This window comes from Euprymna scolopes, chromosome 31 (genome assembly GCF_053919585.1).
Source record: "Euprymna scolopes isolate OS-2025 chromosome 31, ASM5391958v1, whole genome shotgun sequence".
In the NCBI taxonomy this organism is placed as follows: domain Eukaryota; kingdom Metazoa; phylum Mollusca; class Cephalopoda; order Sepiida; family Sepiolidae; genus Euprymna; species Euprymna scolopes.
In genome coordinates, this window is record NC_136512.1 from 32201037 (window position 1) to 32228892 (window position 27856).

At 34.7% G+C, this 27856-nt stretch overlaps 1 protein-coding gene across 3 annotated transcripts in view; it reads left to right on the top strand.

The window, feature by feature from the left end:
• LOC145255676 (transmembrane protein 272-like) overlaps window positions 1–27856 on the top strand; it is a 386301-nt gene that overhangs the window by 276708 nt on the left and 81737 nt on the right. For 2 of the 3 annotated variants that reach the window (XM_080114242.1, XM_080114240.1), the window contains exon 3: window positions 10479–10614. The gene's annotated coding sequence lies outside the window, so the exon portion shown is untranslated. Of the gene's footprint in view, window positions 1–1488; window positions 1607–10478; window positions 10615–27856 lie in introns of those variants that run through there. The other variant, XM_080114243.1, reaches the window with a different exon arrangement.

Sequence of the window (27856 nt, forward strand, 5' to 3'; positions counted from 1 at the left end):
CTAATTGACCTTTCAGCTGGAAATGGATACTTTGAAGAAGTCCAAAATTTGCAGTCTTCTCTTCTTTCATCTCCAATTGACAACGGAAAGTGTTTTACCATGTGTTCTAAGTTTTTCCAACTCACAGGAAACAAATTTGACAAACCTTGGAAGAATGGTTGCACGTCAGTTAAGACACTGAAAAGAGCTTCTTCGGCACAGAGTATTGCATTACTTTGCCGATGGAGATCCCCAAGCAAACATTCTGTAGTATCAGCTTAGTAAGCTGGTTGAAAATCTTAGTAGTTAAAAGATACTGAAATCCTGGAATTTACTAACTGAATATCTACCAACAGTTTGAACAATTGCTCTCTCTCTCTCTCTCTCTCTCTCTCTCTCTCTCTCTCTCTCTCTCTCTCTCTCTCTCTCTCTCTCTCTCTCTAGTATATATATACATCCTTCTAGTATATATATATATACATATACATATATATATATATATATATATATATATATATATATATATATATATATATATACCAGAAGGCAGCTCGGCGTTGCCCAGTAAATTTTTGGTCTCCTTGTATATATCATCTTTATGATGTTATCTTCTATGATGTCGGCTTATATGACGTCATAAATGATGTCATATCAATATTAATATTTATATATATACAATGATGTGATGTCATCCATTATGTCATTGTAAACAGACAAAAAAGACAAGAATACAGATATATATATATATATATATATATATATATATATATATATATATATATATATATGTATATATATATATATATATATATATATATATCGTTGTGTGTGTGGGGGGATAATCTCCTGATTAACGGATCATTTGGAATATATATCATCGGCAACAAGATGGATAAAATGGGCACATTATTTTATTTTTTTATCAACTTTACTGAAACTGGCGTGGACGTCGTTATTTTTTTTTTTTTTAATAAGTGAGATGCTAAGAAACTTCTGCTTGTAATGTATAAGTTAACAAAATAATAAAATAACTGATTTGTGAACGAATGAACCGAAATGCATTATGGTGTTGTTTAAATTCGTAATGAAAATGTCGGGAAAAGGTGAGGTATATTCGCTCAATTATTTTTTTGGCCAGATTTTGCGTACGCCCGTGTGTTTATGTCTGTTATATACAGAGTAGTTCTCTGTATGTATATATGTATGTTTGTGTATCCAGCTAAAACTTAAAAAGTACACAAAAAGCCGCTACAAAGTTTATATATGGTGCCATGCTGATAATTTAAACTAGCTCTCTCTCTCTCTCTCTCTCTCTCTTACTCTCTCTCTCTCTCCCGATCGGCAGTAATCGTGTCACCCTGCACTGATGATTCCCGAAAGAGTGACACACTAGTGTCTGTAGGTTTTTAAAATTATTATAGTAATAATTACGTCAGCTCCTTTAAGAACTCGGTCCTTATTGTTGAACACTTTAAAGTTAAATTTCAACAGTTTTTCTCCAGGTTACGATTGGCAGTGTGGTTTCTTCTTTGCTAATGAGGTGCGATGACTTCGTGGTCAGGATTGAATCTTCCAACTGGCAGTAATCGTGTTACCCTGCACTGATGCTTCCCAAAAGGATGAAGCAGTAGGTATTTGAAAATTATTATAGTAATAACCATATATATATATATATATATATATATATATATATATAGTAAATTCTGAAAGTATATATATGGCAATTAAGCTACACAGAATTTTCCGCATTTCATCTTCGTGAGGATTCGTCAGGCTATTAAATGGAATTGATGTTGCTTCATGTTTTTATCTATCCCCGTGGTACTGGGTTACTAGTCAGCTAATCAGATTTTCTTTTATTTATTTACACGCCCATTTATACTGAAAATATGCACAAAACTTATGTAGGTACATAAAATAATACTATGTGTGTGTGTGTGAGAAAGAGAAAGAGAGAGAGAGAAGTTGTGAAAATGGACACTTTTGTGAACATTTTCTATTCTTTATACACGCCAAATCCTTTTTAAATCAGAAGCTCAATGTTTAAGATATAGCAACAGAGCATATATAAATAAATAGCCCCCTTTTTTTGCTTAAAAGGACGTTGTTTTTACCTGGATCCTGGATCGCAACTCTGAGAAGTAAGTTGATCCGAAAATACTCATAAAACATTTCTCAACCCAAAATACTACTTCTCTATCCACGTGAACATTGTGTAATAATGGTTGGTTGGTTGTTTTTGTTTTACGGCATATCAATCCTTTCCAGGATATTTAATGCCGAATCCCGTGATTTTGAAGAAAAAAATTTTTAATAGAATATATTTGTTTTTGTTTTTTTTTTGTTTGTTTGTTTGTTTGTTTGTTTGTTTTTTCAAGTCGGTTTCTATTTAACCCATAGTTGGGACCCTAACAGGTACTACCATTCCGGGTGAGAGTGGACTTGGGAGCAATGACAATTAAAGGGTGGCTCCACACTGCCTAAAGCCCGCAAGCTGGGGCCTCACCATCGGATATAGTTTAAGGTCATATTCAGTACTGTGTAATAATAAAATGAAAAACTTAATTGAGTTAGAGAAAAAAAATAACGAATAGTTAATTAATAAGATTTTCTTTTTGCAATTAAATATGTTGTATTTTTAAAATAATTTTTACACGGGATTACCACTTTATCAAGGCTCGAAGGCCACTTGAGGATAAGAGTTAATGATTGTAAGATGGTCAATGAGACAACAGTTTAGTGGTCGATAGTGGTGGAAATTAGGTAGAATTTTATGATTTAAGGGGCGAGGCATCAATGATTTGTTTACATCGGACTTGAATGCGACCACATTGTAGTCATTTGGAAAGCAGGCCAGCTGGACAGAGTTCCATAGGCGAGCAGTTATAATAAAGAAGCTTAGTTCGTGGAATTTGCGTTTAGAGTTAGGCATAGAGAGAGGGGAGCAATTTTTGATAGTGGTTGTAGATATAGACAAGTGCTTTTTGTGAAAGTTTGGTAGAGGGAAATGATAAATTGAAGATCAGACGAGCACTTGCTATTAAAATAACGGTAGAACAAAGACAAACTTGCAACGTCTTTTATGTAGGAAAGAGTTTGCAGGGATAAAAAGAAGAGCACCACCTACTAGGTTTCGAAAATGGTTCTAAACTCTGTCATGTCAGAACAGAATGCTCCCAGCAGCTCATTTACAGATGTGGCAATGATACTCCGTTTTAGGACGTATTTGGATTTTATACAGATAGAGGATTATGTTCCATAGATATGTTTAGTATATTAAAAATCTGAAAGTTTTTTGGGGTTTTTTTTTGTTTTTTTGTTTTGCAATATCACTCATGAGAATGAAAACATAACTCGTAGATAAGATTTAGAGGTTCAATTCGAAATTCCGTATTCGTTCTCGAATTCCACCTAAAGATTCCCAATTTCGAAAATGCGCATGTGTTGAAACTTTGAAAACATAACTGCAAAGATAACAATAGTAGTCTGGATAATACAAATTACCCATATTCATCTAAAATAGGGAATTCCGAAACATAAATGAGCACTCATTTTGATAGATTTTAAGAAAACAAAACGAAGATGCCATGTAGATCAGATGTAAATGTGATACAGAAAAAAAATAACGTCGATCGAATGGTTGTATGCACTTCGCATCTGAGGGAATTTTAATCATTGACTTTTTCTTTAAGCATCAGCTTACGGTCACAATAAGATTTAATAGAAAGATATAATTCAGCAAAAGATGGATATAAGTTGTGAGCTGTGTGTCCGAACCACACCCATATGACACATCTGATTCTCTCCCTATTTGCCGTAAACTGTTCCTAGCCGTCTTAAACAGTCACTAAACACATTGCCACTCCTAAAACTAACTCCAAACTATATTGAGCGATCCTTAGTTCCCGTTACTGGCACACTTTGATTAACAATCCTATTTTAGTTTTGTTTTGTGTTCCTTCTTGAACAAATTCCTATACATTTGTTCTACTGATAAACTCATTTTCATCTTTTTTGTTACAATTTTCTCGTTTTTTATTTGGTAGTCGTCGATAGTATCACAGGATATCGAAACTAAATAATGCCGTCATCTAATATTTGTCATCTGTTACAATAACATATGAAACTAATGGAATTATTTACAGAATCATTTTCTGTATCAACATCTGAGACGATCGCCGGATCCATCGCATCTATCCATTATGAACTCGGCTATCGATTCAATTTTCGAAGCGTGGTTCAAACGCTATAAAAACATTCTACTGTGTAATTTGCTGGTCAAACAGATTAATGGATGTAAAGTTCGGCTTATATTACTGGACGTCTACAGAAGAGTAGATGTGGCAGATCAGATGTTTCCATGAGACGGAAATTTACGGAAATTAACGATAACAGCATCTAAGAAGGCAGACGAGACTCTAACAATAAATAAATACAAAAGATATAAAATTCCAAGATGGCCTTGCAAACAGAATCGTATCAAGAGACGAGTGGAATAAGGTCAAGGCAAAGGCAATAGAAGTCAGTCGAACGATGGGAATGACGTCTCGTTATCGTGCGAGAGAAACAAATATTTTTAGTTAGTTTTTTTTTTACATGGGTGTTACCGCTTATCAAGGCCCAGAGGCCACTCGAGGATAAGGGTTAATAGGTATACATTAGTCATTGTGATTTTTAGCATAGTAAACAGTGGGAATTTTGTAACTTGGATTACTTAGGGGGACGGTTCAATTAGAACTTGTTCACATTGGACTTTTTTTTCTTTTTTTTTACATAGGCATCAACACATTATCAAGGCCAAGAGGCTACTCAAGGATAAGGGTTAAAAAGTGTACAGTAGAAATTGGACAATATAGTAATCATTAGTAATGAAAATTTGTTAAATTTGATAACTTATATGGAACGGCTCATCAAGAACTTATTTACGTTAGACTTGAAGACAACCATATTGTAGTCAGCCGGAAAGCAGGAAAACGGAAGACACTCTCCGGGAAGTTGTGCGAACGAGACACGGATAAATTATGTAGAAAACAAATAAATTCCGTGAATGTTACCGATGTATCTTTCCGTCTGCGTCACGCATCTCTTATGTAATCTTAAGAAGTAACTAGTTATTTAGTTATTAATTCTCCCTTTTCTTAATAAGTAGTGATGGGACGATTCCAATATTTTTTCCCGATTCCGATGGAATTATCGATTCTGTGCTAAATTCCCGATCCCGATACAATTACCGATTCCGATTCTGATTCTTCATAAATCTGTAATTATTTAACTATAAGATTGTTATTTTCCCCGATTTTCGTAAAATAAAAACACATGTTAAATATGCAGATAGTTTCCGAAACGTCAAACTACACTTGTCTAGAGTGATCTCTCGATTTTACCTTCACTGGTAATTTAAAATCAATGAATAGTTATTATTTTATCATTATTATTAGATATAGAAGATTATGCATTAAACCAAAAGAAAAGAAAAAAGACAATTAAAAGAATCGTTTTGGCATCAGAAAATAGGCATCCATTTCTCCGATCCCGATACCGATTCCGATACCTCAAATCTTCCGACTTTTCCAATTCCTGATTCCGATTCAAATTAATTGTCCTAACCTGAGTAATGTTCTCTCTAAAAAATCTTAAAGAAATCTCAGCGAATGTGTTCTTTACTTAGTGTAAGTTAAGCAGACAAAGCGATCAACAACCATTAGACGATACGGGCAGTCATGAAATGGCAATGACGAAAAGCAAAGACAATAAATGAGAATAAAAAGACCTTGTTTTAATTCACTTTTTTTAACATCCTTTGTAGAAAAGCCTCGGGCAAATAATGTACCTCTATAAAACCCCAGAAACAGAAAGAATGTGTGTTGTTGTATCACATAGCTAGCATCCCGACTCTGAAATGTAAAGATACTATAATATTAAGTGATGGAAACTTGAACAACGGAAATTCCACTCTTCAATCTCAAAGAATTGTCGAAAAGCGAAAACTATTGAGGATAGCAATTACTCCTATATAAAAGAAGGTACCTGATAGAAAATGATTGTATGGAAGGATAACTTAGTGCCCAGAATGCGTCCGATTATGCCATACTTCGTATGAAAGAGCTAATTATTGATCAGATTCCCCGTTATCATTTCAATCGGGGCATTCTTAGATTTTATATATATATATATATATATATATATATATATACATACATATATATATACATATATATATATATATATATACATTATGCTCGCCATATTTTTTACTTCCATTAAAATTTATCATGTTCGATGTATATTTCATTGCCATTAAAATATATCATATCTGATATATGCTTCATTTCCATTAAAATATATTATGTTCGATATATTTTTCATTTTCATTAAAATATATCATATCTGACATATGTTTCATTTCCATCAGAATATATCATATTCGACAAATGTTTATTTCCCTGAAAATATATCATATCTGACATATTTTCCATCTCCATTAAAATATATCATATCTGACATATTTTTCATTTCCATTAAAATATATCATATCTGACATATTTTTCATTTCCATTAAAATATAACATATTCGATATATTTTTCATTTCCATTAAAATATATCATATTCAACATATTTTTTATTTCCATTAAAATATATCATGTTCAACATATTTTTCATTTCTATTAAAATATATCATATCTGACATATCTTTAATTTTCATTAAAATATATCAAATTCAACATTTTTTCATTTCCATTAAAATATATAATTTCCGACATATTTTTTATTTCCCTTAAAATATATCACATTTGACATATTTTTAATTTTCATTAAAATATATCATATTCGACATATTTTTCATTTCCATTAAAATATAAAATAATCGACATATTTTTATTCCTATTAAAATATATCATGTTCGACATATTTTTCATTTCCATTAAAATATATCACATCGGACATATTTTTCATTTCCATTAAAATATATCATATTCAACATATTTTTCATTTCCATTAAAATATATCATGGTCGACATATGTTTCATTTCCATTATAATATATAATGTTCGATATATTTTTCGTTTCCATTAAAATATATCATATCTGACATATGTTTCATTTCCATTAAAATATCTCATGTTCGACATATTTTTCGTTTCCATTAAAATATATAATATCTGACATATGTTTCATTTCCATTAGAATATATCATGTTCGACATATTTTTCATTTCCATTAAAATATATCACGTTCGACAAATTTTCCATTTCTATTAAAATATATGTTGATCAAATTGTTCTCTTCCATTAAAATATTCATATTTGACTGATAAAAACCATGAATAATATAAAAGACGGTTACGGTGGTTGAGAATCGAGTATTCTTTTTATGAGTGAATTTTGACTTTTAATATTTTATAAAATTTAAACATTTTAACGGAAAGGTGAAAAACTATTTAGTTGCTTTTAGTGACGCAATAAAAAGAAATAAAAACGAATATAGAAATTAAATATGTATAAATTAAATAATTATAGGACGAATCTTGATTTTCAACCTTACTGTGTGAGGTCATGCACTGGGGAAACATCTTCCTTAATATTTGAAGAATTTTTTTTGATACAGATATGCAGATTTTCGAAATTATTTTGCTAAAGTCTTTTCTCTGATGAAAAGTACGTATTTTTTTAACTGCGTATTAAGAATATCTTAATCTTTCTTCCAAACTTTCCAGTCGAATAATCAATTCTTGTAAATTATTATTTATAGTCGTTACTTTAGTTCATATGTGTATGTGTGTGTGAGAAAAGTATTTGCACTGCAACCTTTTTCTCACAGAAGAGACGCTGTGAGCCTGTCTCTGCTTTATCGTTATTTTCATGGCAAGTGTTCGTCTGAGCTCCAATCTATGCCCCCCCTTCGCCAAACTTTCACAGAACAAAAACATGCTACCTCCATAGATTAAATAAAGCGTTCTATTTGAAATTCTATGCAGGTTCTTGAGTTTGACTCCAATAAAGAAGATCAGCATCTAAACATTGTGAAGGTAAAAAAAAAAAAAAAGATGAGAACAATAGTCTAAATAATGCAAATTATCCTCATCTCGTAAATTCACTAACAAAAAATGATTTCATTTGTTTGTTTTACGATATCTCGATCTCTGTCAAGTCATTTAATGGTAAAACTTCCAACTTATTGTCAAGGACTACTTGTATGCAATTAGTTGAATCTGATAAGATTTATCTCAAAATGAAACGTGTTGTGAACAACTTCCAACTTCTGTTACCATTTTGTTTGTGTTGCCTATTAGAAGCAGGTCATCATCAACTGACCCCCCCTCCAGGTCTACAACTGGCCGAACACTCTCAATAATTTCCCCCACTCTTTATCTGTGCCTAAACCTAAACATAGATTCCATGAACAAAGCTTCTTTCTTATGACTGCACACCTGTGGAACTCTCTTCCGTTTACCTGCTTTCCAGCTGACTACAATATGGCCGTTTTCAAGTCTAATGTAAACACATTCTTGATGAGCCGTTCCCCTTAAGTAATCCAATTTACATTTCTAACGATTACTATGATATTGTCCTTTCGACTACTGTACACTCTTTAACTCTTATCCTCGAGTGGCCTCTGAGCCTTGATATATGGCGATTCCTTTCTATAAAAACTAATGTTTTCTAGGTTCAAATACTTTTCTTATGTACCACAAGAGGTACTGTAACAAATTGTGACTAACATCTACACCGACTGCGATCCATGGGGTATTTTATATATTTTATATTGATTTACAAAAAGAATGTCAGAACCTGAGAAAAACGTTTCTATAGGTTGAAAGCTTGTTTGTTCTTTAGGAATCTTTAGTATTTGGGTTTGATATCAGTTCAGGCATTGTTTTTTTATTTACATGAATTGAACTATTAAACAAAAAAAACATAATACGCGCTTGTACATGACTCAGTTTCTTTTCGTTTTTTACTTCATTTTTAAAAAGGGATATAAGGTCACTTTTAATACCGGGCAACGCTGAGTATATCTTCTAGTTCGTATATACACACACCCACACACACACACACACACACACACATATATATATATATATATATATATATATATATATATATATACGTTTTAGTTTTTATTACCGTATCTTTCTGTTAAGTTACATTATTGTTTTAGCTTCAGTTTTTTTTTGCCGTCCGTAGCTTCCTCAGACTTTTACAGAAATGTTCGTTATTATGGGATGAAAGAGTGAAAGAGTGAATGAGGTCAGGGGGGTGCGAGAAGAGCGGATAAAAGAGGAAGGGAACAAGGGGGAAAAGGTGGGAGAGGGTGCTTGGTATGTCAGTAATGTTTTAGTTTTGGAGTTTAAGGAACTTGTGGGGGAGGGTCTGGGAAGTTCATTTCTGGCGTGGCTGAGAGCATAGGGATACATATATTTGCACGCCAGGGCGAAGATATATGTGTACATGTGAACGTTTCTTTAAGTATATATGTGTGTATTTGCGCATGTGTGTGCTCGCGCCCGCGGCCGCTAGCTAACCCTCTCCACACAATTAACAACAAATAAAAACTAAATAAATAAACCGAATCATAGCCCCCCCGCCTCCGAACCTAAACGAACACTCAACAGGTCAAGACATACTTATCAAGAAATCATCTCACCAACGAGACGCCAAAAACTTTAACATTAAGACTCGAATTTTCAAGTAACCCCCTCCTCCTACCCCCACATATCCCCTTCCCCCTCCATGTATCCATATGCCCTCAGCCACACCAGAAATGAACTTCCCAGACCCTCCCACCTTTTACCCCTTGTTCCCTTCCTCTTTTATCCGCTCTTCTCGCACCCCCCCCCCCGATCTCATTCATTCTTTTCTTTTTTTTTGTTGTAATTTAAATTTATAATTTTTAAAAAAACTTTAAATTCCATATCATTTTGTAAATCACACTTTCAAACCGTTGTCCATCTATTTAAGCCGCGTAGAAACGTATTTTTTACACACGAGAGGCTTCGCTATTTTCAGAAATGTAAATGTAATTGGAACTAAAAGCATCCAGATTTTAAACGAAACAGTAATTAAAAATGCCTGAAGACGACTGAAGTAAATCAGTTGAAAGTACTTGCACAAAAACAAAAACAAAAAAAGAAAACAGTTATGGAACGCGCAAATTCTACCGAGACATAAGAATGATCATTCGCAAAAATGGAAAAATTACAAAAACAGACCATTAAGCAAAAACACTCCGCATTTGTCTGAATGAAAACATGCTGCCTAAATACATAATATATATATATATATATATATATATATATATATATATATATATATATATATATATATATATATATATATATATATATATATATATATACTCATTATTTTTCCTGTACGTTTGTCTGTTTGTCTGCATGTATATCCGTCTGTCTGTCTGTCCTTCGTACTCCTCACTCTAAAACTCTTCCCTGGTTTTATCTGTCTCACTCTTAATTTATTTTACTTTCTTTTTCTGATAGGAGGGGGTATCGAATAATTCGAGGAATATCAACACAGCGCGCGAATCGATTGTAATACGAAAATTTGCCGCTATCCGTTCAGAGCGACATCCATCCACGACAAGAAGCAACCAACTTCGGACAAAAGAGTATTAGAGTAAGTAAACGCCCTGAACATTTTATCTTTATTTTTATTGAACATGTTTGCATTTCGGATTGTGAGCCAATTGTATGCTTTGAAACTACTTGGCGGTATAGTTCGATATTTGGAAGTAAATCTTCATGAACTCCCGGGTATGAGAGGGGTAGATAAAATAGTCGCAACAACTACTGGTATTATTGAAGAAAATCATTTTGGAAAACTAATAAAAAAAAGGAAACATTCCAACAATGAAATAGTGAATGCATGTACAAATTTCTGTGTAACAAATTTCTTGTTTATATATAAGTTAGCGAAACTTTGTTTATATATAAGTTAGCGAAACTTTGTTTATAAGTTAGCGAAACTTTGTTTATATATAAGTTAGCGAAACTTTGTTTATATATAAGTTAGCGAAACTTTGTTTATATATAAGTTAGCGAAACTAAAAAAAGCAGGGAATCCTTATCCGTAACGGAAATCCCCTAGACAGGGTTCAAAAAAGAGTCGCCAATCTGATAGGCCCTGAACTGGCATCTAAGCTTCAGCCTCTGTCCCATCGACGAAACGTTGCATCCCTCTGCCTGTTCTACAAGTATTTTAATGGTGAATGCTCTGACGAACAGCAGACACTTGTGCCCCCACGACGTAGACACCCTCGACAAACCCGACAGGCAGCTAAATCCCATCCCCACACAGTAGAGATCCCTAGATGTAAAAGATCTTTCTACTCCAGTAGTTTCTTCCCCAGAACCGCTAGACTCTGGAATTCCATTCCAAGTTCCTGCTTCCCCAACTGTAATGACATGCAGAAGTTCAAGTGCAACGTGAACCGACATCTTGCTGCCTAAATCCCAACATAGTGCCCCAGTAGTTGCTGCCCCTGATAGTAGCCCCCTACACCAAAGTGGCAATGCGCCTTGTTTGGGATGAAAATGTAATTAAAAAAAAAAAAAAATAAAAAATAATTGTAAAACATTCAAAATAAACCTGTTCAGTTTGAGTGGAAATGAATAAATCTTTAAAAAAAGAAAGTAAATGTTAGGAAAAGGTGAAAAAATAAATAAATACATTTATAACCGTAGAGAAGTGTGTGTTCATGTGTGTTTGGGAGCTGTGAATGTAAATTACGTGTATGAGCAAGCTTCTATCTTTACATCGTCAACGCTCTGATCCCTACCTGGTATCAACTGAAATGAATGACTTTCGTCTAGGAGAGGCTCCATGTTTTGACAATTTTAGATACTCCTGATCTAACATGAAACACGTACATCAAATCCGATGCCAAGGTCGCTGGAAAAATGGTGAGATCCTTCTATCGATCCAGTAGACATCTGCCTGTTGATGCAATTCTCTACCTATATAAAAGCCAGGTACGTCCAAGGATGGAGTATTGTTGCCACATCTGGGCAGGAGCTAGAACGACCTTATCCTACCTTGATAGAGTTCAAAATAGACTTCATAGCCTAGTAGGGGGCTCCCTTATCTCTTCTCTGCAACCTTATTCTTGCAGAAGAGACGTTGCTAGCCTTTCTCTGTTTTATCGTAATTTTCATAGCAAGTGCTCGTCTGAGCTCCAATCTACGCTTCCCCCCTTTGCCAAATATTCACAAGAAACACTCGTCTAGCAGAAACCAATGTCAATAATTTTTCCAACTCTTTACCTGTGCCTAAACCTAAACATAGATTCCATGAACAAAGCTTCTTTCTTAGAACTGCACGCCTGTGGAAGTCTCTTCCGTTTGCCTACATTACAGCTGACTACAACATTGTTGTCTTCAAGTCGAATATAAACAAGTTCTAGATGAGCCGTTTCCCTTAAGTAATCCAATTTACCAAATTTACTCTGTTACGATCTCTATATTGTCCCATTGACTACGGTACACTCTTTAACCCTGATCCCCGAGTGGCCTCTGGGCCTTGATAAGTGGTGACTTCTTTGTAAAAAAAAAAATGAGCAACATTGTAAAAGTAGAGTGATGCGAAGGCGGCGATATTGTAAAAATTATAGGTGTTCGTTTTTGGACGATCCGCTATTCTTGAAAGTGGGCGTACGCAATCGTAACATGTATAGTGGAAAGGCATGTTCGGGATGAACTTTTATTCCAATAAATGAGTCAGAATGAGTAAGCGCAACTATAATCGTAATGCACATATGTATGAAGGTTAATACTAAACCGGCTACATACGAGACGTATCTGAAGAAATACAAATGAAGCGATGAGTTTAGGTTACAGTGGAGAAGTAATTTGCATCGGAGAGAAAGCCTTAGTTACTCTCAGTAGTCTTACGTATTTGACAGAGTGCGTCGAACAGGGGAAAAAATAATTGTAAAGTAGGGACAAAATGTATGTATTGTGGGCTAGAAACACGCTTTAATAGTAAGTGTAAATGGCGAACATAAGATTTGTACATAAGAAGTGTTTACTTTTAACTCTATACTGTCGAAAATGGCAGAGGAAAAATAGTCCCATTTTATGTATATATATATATATATATATATATATATATATATATATATATATATATATATATATATATATAAGTTTCGTGGTCAAATTTTAAATACTGAAAAAACAACATATAGCGACATATATTCGATTTAAGAATTTATTGTCTGACAAAAGGAATATATAGAAGGGGTTATTTTAATTTCCTTAATCCATGGATTTTCAACAATCATCAGAGGAAATGAAATGCAGTTAGCAAAATGTTCAGTTGCGAATGGACGCTAATTTTGCTTTTCAGCACAATTATGGAAAATAGTTTTTGAGTGGTTGTGGATAATTATATGGAGAAAATTATACGAAAAGAGAAGTTGATAAAACCTGGGTAATCCATTATCGGAAGGAGTCCAATGTCGTTCGGGGTTATAAATCCAGGTGGGCAGAAAATAGGCTCATGGGAGAAAGTGATATTCCCATATAGCGAAAGTGTATTGCTCCTTATTGATTTTTCGTAAAGTATACGGTGCAACCTTATTCGTTGTTGCGTTGAGTGTGTGTTGGTTGCTGTAGTCCAAATGCTTTCTCGGTGTTGACAAAGTGTATCCGAAGTTGGATGGATATACTATTCCATTGTAATTATCCCCGTGAGTGATAGAATTTGAGCATTGAGTTAAGTATGCAATGGACCTCGAAATCAATAGTGTAGGTAGCAAAATAGCAAAAATAGCAAAATAATCCTGGAGATGATATTCAGAACGGTGGGTTGGACGGCTTGCTTCGGGTGTGACTCTCTGTAGTAAGATAGTTCGTTTTCTTGTTTATAGCGGGTGAGAGAAGCCTTTTAGATGAGGGAAAGAGGAGAGTGGGTTGAAGTAGAGAGGGTAAAGAAAGAGGGGGGTTAAAGTTGGGCGAGCATACAGGTTCTTAGTGGAATTTTTTCGGTGCGGAGGGAGGAATTGTATTTTAGTATTCTTTAAAGGGTTTGACCTCTTGATTTTAAGTTCAAGTGGGAAATGGATATTCTTGTGATTTTCAATTGGCTGTGCTGTTTTTGCTATGCGGACAAGTGAGCGGATGAGGTGGAGATAGAGACGAGTCATGGTGTGAAAATATGGAATGTTTGGAGAGTTACTTAATTAAGTGAGTTTACGGTTGGGTTCTTTTAATTTTGAGTATATATTTAAAGTGTATATTTAAAGATGACTTCATTAGTTAAATACGCTTGTTGTCGTAGTGTGATCTAGTGCAATTAAGTTTGTTTAAATGTTATTTAAAATACATATATTTCTGTTTGGAGGCGATCTATGGATGAGTTTGTTTTGTTGTTCGCTGAGTTGGAATTGATGTTTGAGTGATTGCTTTATATACTGTGGCTAATTAGATATTTTTATAAAGGGAAGAACTGATTTAAATGTGGGGCTGGGTATGGGGTCGCCAAAGCGTGGTTGATTTTAACTATTTATATAATGATTACTTGTATATCCACCTGTCAAATCTAAACATAAGTGAAGATATAAGCACATATATACCCACAGGATCATCTTGAAAGTATTACTTCAAGTAATACCGATCAGGATTTTTCATCTGAATTCTATCAGTGTCTTATCTCGCTTATATATATATATATATATATATATATATATATATATATATATATATACTTGTATATCCACCTGTCAAATCAAAACATAATATATAGATATATGCATAGATCATCGTATAACGATTAGATCACTGTGACTGACGTTAAAAACATTTAAAAAAGTAAAATGTTTAAATTCAACGTTATTTCTCGCGGTTGATGGTAGCCAAATGGATACGGTCTTTGCTAAGAGATGGCTCGAATCTATCGACTGGTGCTAAAAACAATGATGATCTTTGGATGTGTTTTCCAGCGAAGACTACGTTATTCGACCCAATTTATTCGAAAAATTACTTAGATGTAATTCAGATTAGTATACTGAGTTCTTTGGATGAAGATGCTGATTGCAAGTACCCAATACGTAAAAACTGTGGTGAAATAATCAATTGTTAACTATTCTGCACTTTCCCAAATGGATTGTTAACTATTCTACACTTACAACCCACAATTCACAGAATTAAATTCAACCCACCTTGTAACGTAGTCGTTAATATGTAGGGACCCAACACGTTGTAGACTCCATCGCAAGGAATATAATAAAGTAAGAGGAAAGAATTCAACTCGCTGTTTCAAATTTTAGCAAAGTACCTTTATTTCTCCTTCTCCGGTCACACGTGACTTCTCGTCTCGGCTGTGACGTAACCCACGTGTTTTTACGTGACCATCGGTTTACAAACACGTTTTTTATAATCTTTTTCCTTTCTCCTTGCCATGACGTCTTCTCGCACACGACTCGATTATTTGCATACAGCTGCCGAACGTACGTCCGTGCTCTGTTACAATGTATTAAATCTCAACATTCTAAATTAAATACATTACTGGTGATGCTGTCTATACTAAATTCAGTACAATCTTTGAAAAACAGGATTTTTTCTCAAACCGACATTTCATTTGCATATGGGGTAAAAAGAAATCTTGTTACTTCACGAGATAACCAGCATATAATTAGAATGATTAGCCATTGTTTTCTGTATTCTTTTGTCTACCACCGAACATTACATGTTGCACAAAATCAGATTAGGCCGTGTGCTCGAGAAATCATTTTGACAAAAACGTGCACCTGGTCAAATGCAAGAAACAACAAAATAATTATCAAATGTACCAAATGGTAATTCGAATAAAAATTAAGGTATTAAAATACCTTAGCTGAAATCGTTTTGAGAAAAGTGTGCACCTGATGACAAATGCAAAAATAAAAACATCATAAAATAATTATCAAATGTACCAAATGGTAATTCGAATAAAAATAAAGGTATTAAAATACTTTAGCTGTGTGTACGAGAAATCGTTTTGACAAAAGTGTGTACCTGATGACAAATGCAAAAATAAAAACATCATAAAATAATTATCAAATGTACCAATAATTGATTTGAATAAAAATTATGAACATGACACAAACATATACATGAGAATGAACAACACACTTTAACAATTGTGTTAAAATAATGTTATTATTTAGAAATACAACTTTAAAATTTAACCGAGACTTACCAACGAAAGGCTTATTTCAAACTTTACTGTGACAAACAAACGGTGTAGCTATTTAAAACTTAAGAGTGACAGATCAACACAAATGTTGTTTAAAAATTATGCATGACGAACCAACGGAAGTCCTATTTCGAACTTAAGCGTGGCACGTCAACGATGCTGCTGTTTAAAACTTATGCATAACAGAGTAACAGAAATGTTATCGTAAAATGCTGTTTAAGACGTAAGCATATCAGATCATCGGAAATGTTGTTGACAACAATAATAGAAACTATTCCCCCCAACAAATTTGCTTTTTATTAAACGGAATATATATATATATATATATATAGACATGTATATATATATATATATATACATGTCTATATATACATATATATGCATGTATATACATATATACATTATATACATATATATGCATAAATATACATATATATATATATATATATATATATATATATATATATACAATAATATATTTTCTCTACCGCTCTCCCTCAACCCAGGACTGTACCCTAATAAACAGTCTCTGACAACATAGATATAGCACTCTCCCTCGATACTAGCGCACAAGTACATGTATTTAGTGACTTCAATGTCTACCACAGTAACTGGCTTGGATTCTCTACTTACACAAACGTAGCTGGTAGCACAATACATAGCTTCTCCATATCCCATTCCTTATCTCAGACAGTTACATTTCCGACACGTTTCCCAGACCAGCAAGATCAGCATGCCTAATTTCTAGATCTATTTCTGACAACGGTTCCCGATGATTTTACAACAAATGCCCACAGCCCACTCGGGAATGCTGATCACGCTGTGATAATGGTAGAAATCACCCTAAATTTTCGCCCTATAATTGAAGACACACTACTCAAAACAACGAGGTATTACAAAAAGTCTGACTGGGAAGTCATCAGGGAACTCATCAGAAATGCTCCATGGCGAAATATCTTTTTCTTCCAGCGAAACAGTGTTCAAATGAGACCACTGAATGGTTCAAAATTGCAATTGAAGCACATGTTCCCACACGGAAAGTCTATAGCAAGCCTTACTCTCTCCAATGGTCTACGTCTGCTTGTGCAGCTGCCATTGCCCAAAGGCAGCATGCGTTCCGCAGATTCAACCGACATAAGTCCAGTTCAAACAGACAGAAGTATATAGAAGCTAGAAATAATTGTAAGAGAGTAATAGCGACAGCTAAGACAGATTACACCGAAACCACCAGAAAACGCATCGAAGCACAGAAATTAGGAACTTGTGAATCTACAACAGTGTAGTAAATAATGGGCAGTCAACGATTCCTCCACTATCAAACAATCATGAGGTTGCTTGCACGGCAACCAACAAAGCAAATCTACTTGTCAGTCGGTTTGCCTCAAACGCCACACTGGACCCGGCACACCACTACCTCCCCGACTTTCCTTTGCGGACAGACGCCTCACTAGACGATTTGAAAATCACCCCTTCTCAGGTACATGCTATTATAAAAAACCTAGACACCTCAAAAGCATGTGGACCCGATCTCATCCCGGCTGTGCTATTAAAATAATGCTCTGCTGAGGTTGCTCCAGTTCTCTCCAAACTTTACAACAAATGCCTTAACGAATCTTGCTTTCCAGACTGCTGGAAAACAGCTTCTGTGGTACCAGTCTTCAAGAATTCTGGTGAAAGAACTGACCTACTAAATTATCGCCCCATTAGCCTCCTCCCGCTTTTCGCCAAAATATTTGAGTCCTTAATTAATCAAGCCCTAGTCCAACACCTAACAACTGCTAAACTCCTGACTGACAAACAATATGGATTTAGGCAAGCCCGTTCAACAGCAGATATCTTAACTGTAGTCTCTGAACGTATATACCATTCACTGGACAAAACAGGGGAGTGTTATAGCCTTTGATATATTTAAGACCTTTGACAGGGTATGGCACGATGGTCTTCTAAGGAAAATTAGATAATATGGTATCACTGGAAGAATACATAATGCAATAAAATCCTTCTTAAGTAAGGAAAATGCAAGTTGTCCTCGACGGTCGTACATCTAAACAATATGATATAAATGCGGGAGTACCTCAGGGGCCCATCCTTGGACCTTTATTATTCCTGATATTCATAAATGATCTCCCTGATAAAATTGTTTCTGAGATGGGTATATTTGCCGATGACACCACTCTCTATAACAGGCATGATGGGAAAACAAATGAACACATATCTAAGGAAATGGCAGAAACACTAGAGGATGACCTCCAATCTGTAGTGGAATGGAGCCAAAAATGGATGGTCACATTCAATACTGCCAACACTAAGCTTGTTTCCTTCAATAACTACAATGAATCTTCTCTACCACTAATAGCAATGGCCAAGAACACATTGCATGAAAGTACTTCTTTTAAACTCATCGGCCTAACGTTTACAGGGAACATGAACTGGAACAGATACATTGAGAGCATTACCAAGGTTGCTGCGAAGAAGGTGGGCTCTCTCTACCATGCTAGAAAATTACTTACACCTGAAAGTATCCTGTACCTCTATAAGGCCACTATTCGCCCATGTATGGAGTACTGTTGTCACATTTGGGCTGGTGCATCTGCTGCTTGTCTCTCACTCCTGGACAGGGTTCAAAAGAGAGTTGCCAATCTGATAGGTCCTGAACTGTCATCTAGGCTTCAGCCTCTGTCCCATCGACGAAATGTTGCATCCCTCTGCCTTTTCTACAATGGCGAATGCTCTGACGAACTGCAAGCACTTGTGCCTCCTCGATGTGACTACCCCCGACAAACCCGACAAGCAACTAAGTTCCACCTCTTTACAGTAAAGATCCCTAGGTGTAAGAAAGCCTTTTACTCCAATAGCTTCTTCCCGAGTACTACGGGACTCTGCTTTCCCAACTGTACTGATATGCAGAAGTTCAAGTGTAATGTGAACAAACATCTTGCTACTCATCTCCCTTAATAATGCCCCGCAAATTATGCCCCCGATCGTAGCCCCCTACTTCAAAGTGGCACTGTGCCTTGTTTGGGGTGAAAATTGAATAATATATATATATATATATATATATATATATTTATTTATCTACATATATATATACATATACATATATATATCTATATATATACATATATATATACATATATATGCACATATATACATATATATATATAATATATATATATATAATATCTATAATAATCTTTTTTCTTTGTTGTTTTGGTTTATATTCATATATATATATATATATATATATATATATATATATATATATAAACCAAAACAACAAAGAAAAAAGATTATATCATATTTTGTATTTTTTTCGTTCGAATGTTACAAATTTGTTTCGACATCTAATTAGACGTAATCTTTTTTCCTTGTTGCTTTGGTTTTTGCAAGTATATATGAATTCTCGATTACAAAAATATTAATCATGTAGCCTTATATTTATTCAATTTACCTGGCTTAACTTTTATTGATATATGTACATTGCCACTGGCTAATAGATTTTAATATATTAAACCTTTGGAAAAAATTTTCTAATATATATATATATATATATATATATATATATATATATATATAATTATTTTTTTTACTATAATAATTCGGGACAAGATCAAAGTGTAGTATCTGTTCTTCAGATGCTGCACTTCTATTTCTTGTTCTCTTTCGGTGGAGGAGAAATCCTTCACGATTGAGACAATTTTTATTTTTGTACCTTTTCTCCACGTTAAAAAACGACCCTGGTGTCTAACTCTGTCCCGTGGGGAGGCATAGTAAATAGGTATAATAATTAAAATAATTAAATACCTACAACACTAGTGTTTCATCCTTTCGGGATTCTTCAGTGCAGAGTGTCACGATTACTACCAGTCGAACGATTCGAACCCCGCGACACGAGACATCTCTGGCTCGATTAGCGGAGGCCGTATCCATTCGGCTACTATTAACCGTGTGAGATAGCGTTGAATTTTAAACATTTTAATTTAAATGTTCATTGCGTCAGACAGACAGTGATCAAATCGTTATACGATGATCTACGCATAAGAGCTAAATTGACCGACTTTTTAATTCAACGGAAAGTGCTCAACGATAAGAAACGAATTTCTTAAAGGGGCTGTCATAATTATTTTTTTTACTATAATAATTAAATATATATATATATATATATATATTATTTTCAATTTAAATATGATAGAGCGGAAAAAATCTTATCTAAAATTTAAGCATGACAAACTAACAATATTTATATTTAAAATTTAAAACTGAATCGTTTTAGACAATCAAAAATACTTGACACACTCATGAAAATTCTTTTTAAAACTTAAGCATGACAGACCAATGAAAATGTTGTTTAAAACTTAAGCGTGCCAAATCAACGAAAATACAATGTCAAACATAAGTGTGACAGACTAATAAAAATGCTATTTCAAGACCAACGAAAATGTTATTATATGACAGACCGACCGGCAAACTTTGTGCAGAGATTCATGAACATTTCAAAACAAGATACGTCCATTCGATCTATGCGTTTAGCGATGTAAGTTGTATGTCAAACTTAAATGTTACAGGTAAACCATATGGCTCCCTCTACCAGTCTAGAAAATTGCTCTGACCGGAAAGTGTCTGTATCTTTACAAAACCACAATTCGCCTATGCAAAACGTATTGTTGCTACATTTACAACTATTCTCTCACTATTACACAGGGTCCAAAAACGAATATCGACTCTAAGAGGTCCCGTACTATCGGCCAAGCTCAGACCTCTGTCTCGTCGCCGCAATATTGCATTTTGCTTTGCAAGTACTTTAATGAAATGTACTTTGATGAATTTGTATCACTTGTGCCCTCTCGACGTACATACTCCCGACTAACTTGACAAGCAGCAAAATCCCACTCCTTTTCTCTTGAGATCCATAGATGCCAGAAAACTTCCTACTCTAATGATTTCTCCCCTCGGACTACCCGATTTGGGAATTCCCTCTCTGTGTCCTGCTTCTCTGACTAATAACTTGGAGAAGTTTAAATGTAATGTGAACAGATATATCACTGTTAGACACGGCCCCAGATAGTAGCCCTTATGTTCTAAGTGGCGATATGCCTGATGAAAAAGAGTTTTTTAAAAAAGCCGATGACCCGCAACCTACTTAAATCGAAGGCCGTTTCAATAAACTCATATGACTTGCAGACATCTCAGAATAAAGCACAATTGTCACGGTTAGACGATAGACAACTATTACGGGGATTCTTTTAAACGGGTACATTTTTAAATTAATAAATGCACTTTGAAAAAAAAATACAGTCATTTTTGTGTCACTTCTATAAATCTCTCGGCATTTTGCTTGAGAGAGTAGAAACAGAACTCTTTATTCTGTAACTTAATCAGAGTATGTGACTTTAGTAGAATGGTTATCTATTTATGTACGCCACGCTCAAGCAGGTTAATATGCGTGATCGCCAAAAAAAAAAAAAAGAAAGAAAACATACCGATCACCCGACGGACAGAATTTCTTACACGCTAAGACGTATCTAACGATGACAAACTCGCGTCCGGCCATCGAACACGAAACAACACGGAAAAAGAAACGTTAATCTCGACACATTTTTCCCGCAACAATACGCCACGCGTGAGAACGACGCACGTGGTCAAATGCGGATATGTTAACCAAAATTAAACCTCACAATTCGCTTATCACTTCAGGAGTTTCTATTTTTCCATTCATTTTTTTTTCCACCCGCTGCATTAAGCGTCAGCCATTTTGACGCTATTGCGACGATATCACTAACAGCTGAGACGTACAAGAATGCGTGCTTCCCGTCACAGGAGATCTTACTCGTCATTAACAGTTGTTTTTTAATTTCTACAGTAAGTGAAGAATTATTTAAGCGTTCGCTAATGGAGTCTTTCATTTTTTTTTAAGCATTAGTATATTCGGAATTATTATTCTGTGTAATAAGTGAAATATGGCCAGTAAGGGTTGAGGGTATGTGTTGCATGGGGAGAAAATGATACGTAAATGATATGATGGATGTGTAATATAAGTTTTAAAGACAAGTTTAGTTCTGATGACCTCCAGATGAGGATTAAATCTGGACAGTATAGATAGTTGCGTGCTGAACAGAATACTCTGATGGTATGGTCACGTTGGATAAATAGCTGAAAGTCATTGCGTTAGTAGATGTAGAACAGTTATGATATAAGGTGCAGTTCGCAGATGAGGAAAAAACATGGGAGGAACTGATAAAAATATACCTGGGGCAAAGGAGGATAAATAAAGACCTGGCCAGAGATATGTTAGTTTAGAAGTCAATTTCTAAAAGCATGCATACAAGCATGTCAGATGAATATTAAACTAGATATGAAGAATGATTCTGGTATCTATCTTTATTAGAAGCGTCCACACATCGGTCTAAGTGCTTTTGTCCGTCGATTACTCATTCTGTCACACAGCCATAATTACAGCTGGGTTTAAGCGCAATTCGATATGATTTTTAAATAAAGGGAGACTACCGCCATATCCATTTGTTCCTAGTTTCTCCATAGCGGACCTATCAAGTCTCCTCTTGTGATATAAAATTGGAAAGTAACGGTTGTAACGTGGATCACACAACCATAACTAGGGTTAAATATGAGCTATTCGATATAGTTTTTAAAATAAAGGAAGACTACCACCAGCAGGTGCTGTGTAAATAGCTGTTTGTTCTAGTCTTGCGATAGTGGCGTTATCAAGTCCCCTTTTGATATAAAATTTGGAAATGGCGGTGATAAAGTGGATGATGACGTGAAATAAAATTACATTGAATACCAAGTTCGAATCCTGTCGGTGACATAGCAATATTTTCACATGGATATTTGAAAACGTAACGTGAGTACTGCTGGGGGTAGCTGGTTTTAGAAACTTACTAAGGAACTCTCGCGTCTTGCGGCGTATGAGGCAGTCAAAATATACTATTGTTTTCGATCTGAAGCCAGATCGACAGCGTTCCTCTAATTTCTTCTGAATCTCGATTGTCTGTTTCTCGTTTGACATTTACAAGGAGAGAAAAAGTCGGTGAAAATTGAGTGGGGTATATACAAAGAGAAACTATTCAGAGAGAAAACCGTAGTGGTCCTAACAGGGTCTGTCCAAAGCCTTCGTGAAGATGTGTAGCGTGGGCTGGTTTACGACCTCCTCGGGTAGCTAGTTCATAAGAAATACTACGCGAATCGAGAACGTTGCTTGGCGTCGAAGCCTCTTGAACCGTCTAAGGTAGATATTTTAGGCGTGCCTATGGAGCCTGCGACCCGGGGCGGGAGTAAAGAACAGGTCTCGGTTCAGGCTGCACCGTCCATGAAAGATGTAGGTTAAAATTAAGTCACGTCGAAGCCTCCTGTGCTCAAGGAAAAAATTTAGAGCGCTTAAGACATTTTAGGCCAGCTACCCTACATATATATATATATATATATATATATATATATATATATATATATATATATATATATATATATTCTTCTCATGTGCGGTGTGAAAAAGCCTTTATGTTCTTTAGAAATGAGTATTCACACAGTAGATATTTTGAATGGTGTTTAAATTATTTTCTTTATAAATCAATGATCCTGATAAACTCAGTGATGTGTTAAGTTTTCCTACACACACATATATATATATATATATATATATATATATATATATATATATATATATATATATATATATATATATATATATATATATCTGTTTCGTAGTGCAAAATCACTTAATTATTATATCAATCAGTGAATCTATTATGCCCTTAACTCATCAGAAGAAATAACAACAATCAATCCGTCAAAAGGAATTGAAATGTGATTTGACATGATTAAAATCAGAAAATTGGAGGGGAAGCCGCCGATGCCTTTATATTTTTCCATTACACCATACTGAATTTTTATCAAAGTCATTAAACCCATTTGAATTAATTTATGAATCTTCCACTAAAATGTTCTATTTAATAATTAGTACATTTATTAATTCTAATTTGTGTATACCTACTTACGAAAATAATATCAACAAATTATACACTATTATACATGCTTGTATATACGAAAGTAAACTAAGCTAAAAAAAAAAAAATGATTTATCACTTCGATCAGATATAATAACTAATCTATTGATCCGAATTGAAAACCATACATAATACATGATTCAAATATATTAGCTATTACAATCAAACTTATCAATCCTTACAATTATAATTTTTGGCCCTGTCGGTGGGGCATTAGAATACGCCGACTGTCCCCCTGCAGAGAGTAAAAGTCCCTCAATGGGGGTCCTGGATATGACCTTAAACTAGATCCAGTGGTGAGGCCCCAGCTTGTGGGCTTTGGGGAGTGTGGAGCCACCCTTTAATTACCATTGCTCCCAGATCCACTCTGACCCGGAGTGGTAGTACCTGTTAGGGTCCAAACTATGGGTTAAATAGAAACCGACGTGAAAAAAACAAATATATTCTATTAAAAAAAGGTTTCTTTAAAATCTTTGGATTCGGCATTAAATAACCCGAAAAGGGTTGATATGCCGTAAAACAAAACCAACCAACAATTATAATTTTTAAAATCATACAATTCAAAAACTACACTTATGTTTTGTTAAGTTTTAAAATAATCTGAAAACTCCTTTATATCGTAATTGTCAATGATTAAATTTACCTAATAAAGTGAGGCATATATATATATATATATATATATATATATATATATATATATATATATGGTGCGTGTTTCGCGGTAGAAAATTTATAAATACTCTTAAACAAAATTGATGAAAAAGTCTCGAGGGTCCTTTCAGTTATCATCTCATCACAGAAAGATCGATTAAATAGATAAACAATATTAGCGAAAGTAAAATTCTGAAATTGAATGAATTAATAATAAACGATTAAAATAAATTTAATTCAATCGTCGTTTAAAACGACTAAAGCATGAAATAGCAGAAAAGAGGGATTCAAAATTTTCAAAAGAGATTCAACATTTTGATAAATTCCTTCTGATAAGAATAGTATATATATATATATATATATATATATATATATATATATATATATATATATATAATTTACTAATTAGAAGTAGTCACACAGGTCAGCATCAAAGATTTCTCTTTGAGAACAACTTGTGGTGTTCTCTGGAGTCAGAGTAACAACAAGTCTCCCCAGATTTCCAGTACTCTCTATCTCTTTCGATAACCTTTGTAGTTGAATTTGCATTATCGCAACAGCTGCTTACCATTGATTTCTCGTTGGTAGGCACCATTGGTCTTCATTGGAATCTGGGTGGCAATAAGCCTCCTCAAGGTCCCAGTCTTCTTTGCACTCATCCAGCGGAGGTTTGGCCAGAGCTTTCACTCCTCGGTCATTCCATCCTCCTTGATTTTCCTCGCTTTCCTGTGACGCCAGTTCATGATCACACACACACACACACACACACACACACAAACACACACACAAGGCTGTGCGCAGGGGTTTACTTACAATTATACAGTTTTAGTTTTCATAATTCCATGCGATATCTCTTTGTGTTTTACCTGTGTAGCAGTTTCTGTGTGTCCGGCTTGTGCCTGTAGCTCATGTGTGTTAGTTTCCGCATTTAAAGGTTTTCCTTGATATTTCAGCTGTTTTCATTATTTTTATCCGTTGTATCTTCTCAGCCATCCATCTGATTTCTATCTCTCCCATTGTTTTCAAGGTTTCTCGATAATGTCCCTAGTGTTCTTACTGTTAGTGGTGTTACTTTTCCCTTTTTAGCATCCTTTCTGTTCCTCGGGAAGTAGCCTGCGATTATGAAAGGAATGATAAATTTGTTAAGTCAGCTATGCTATTAGTATTTCCATATTACAATGTGGAAATACTAATAGCACAGCTGACGTAACAAAGAAACTGTTAGAGTAGAGAGCTACAGGTAAGCGTGTTATAGATCTGTAGTTACTGCAGATGTTTCCTTTTCCGGAGTCTTTTTGCACCAGTGTAGCTTTATCTTTGGTCATTTATTCTGGCATGTCTGCTTCGTAGATACATCTTTTCAGAGTCTGAATGGATGAATTATCATGATGTATTGTAAATTTCTTCAACCAATATGCCTGTATTCCGTCCTGATATGGTGCTCTTCAGTTTGCTATTTTTCGTAGGTATGTTTTGGGGGTTTCCTTGCTGATTTCATTCTCTGTTCTTTCTTCGAATTTCTGTGACTCTTTTTTTTTCATGTCTTTCAGACATGCGGCATTTCTATTACGATCCTGTCACTATTTCCATATCTTACTCCAGTAGCGTTTTTTTTTCTGTCGTGTACAGTTATTGTGTTCTTGCTTTTCTTCCAATTACATTTTTGGTAAGAATTGGCCTTCATTGTTTTCAAAGGTCCTATTTTACCTGCACTGTTCAATTTTGTATATATGTCCTTCTTTTGCTGCTATTTTTGCTTCATGTTTCTTGTTTAGCCTCTCCCTGCTAGTCACATTTATACTTTTCCATCTCTTTTAGTCGTTTTCATCTTGTTTACCACTTTTTTACTTTTTTTTTTATTTTTAAGTTTGTTGATCTGGGTTTCCAGCCTGAATCCCCATCCAGGTTTTGTCGGTTTACTTTTTAACCGATTTTTTTCCTATTTCAAACTTCATACTTATTGTCTTGGAATCTGCGTAAAATAATTTTTTTTTTTAATCTATAATTGTATCTGTCGGAATGTACGGTAGGAACTTGTTTATCTTCGTTGTTTCTGCTTTTTATTTCTTCCACTATTGGTTTCTTAGGGTGTTTTGTTTTTTCTTCGTTCATATTGTTAGATTAATTTTATTTATTGCGGACTATTATCCTCATCTTTCTTAGTTGTCCGTGGCGCAGTGGATGAAGACGTTGAATCTCTACGGTTCCAGGTGAGATAGCAGTTTCAATCATACCCAAAGCCGGCCAGAGGCTTACTTGGCCAAAACGTTGTGAGACAACAACTATGGATGGCAGTAATTGTTAAGAATGCAGTTAGGAGAATCGGAGTTCCTATCCCGTCGCGGTTACCACCTGACGAAGGCCAGAGGAATAGTTGGCCGAAACGTCGTGAAACAACAACTAATAAAGATGAGGATAATAGTCCGCAATAAATAAAATTAATAAATAATACTCATCTCAATAATGAATTCCAATTAAATCATATGTATTTTATGATGTTTTCTACGTTGCTACTTCATTCTCGTTTGGTTCCTTTTTTTTCATAGTTCTCACTGATCTCTGTATTGACGTCTTGCTGGTCATCTACGTATGGAATTTCTATGTGTGAGGTTCTAGTGAGGACCGTATCAATTATCCTTTGTTGTATTTCGAGTGGTTCTAGACTTGAAATCCACCCTCTCTTGAGAATAAGTCGTGCTTGGTCTGCAATTCTTTGTTCAGTTGTATGGTATTCACTGGATATGTACCACAACTCTTCCGTCCGTTTCCAATAACCGTGTTCTTTGGAGTGGCTTCTGTAATACCAGTCTATTCTTTTTTTGTTTTCCATCTTTTCCTTTAAGTTTTTTCTTTCTTTTTTTTTTTTTTTTTTTTTGCTACTCTGTATTTCGTTGGTATTATTTTGGCCTATGAAATTAGATGGGATAATTAATTACCTGCTCAATGTCTGTGATATTGTTGTTGCTGAAATTAGAAGAGCAGCTAACATTCGCAGGATGACGACCGAGTCCCTC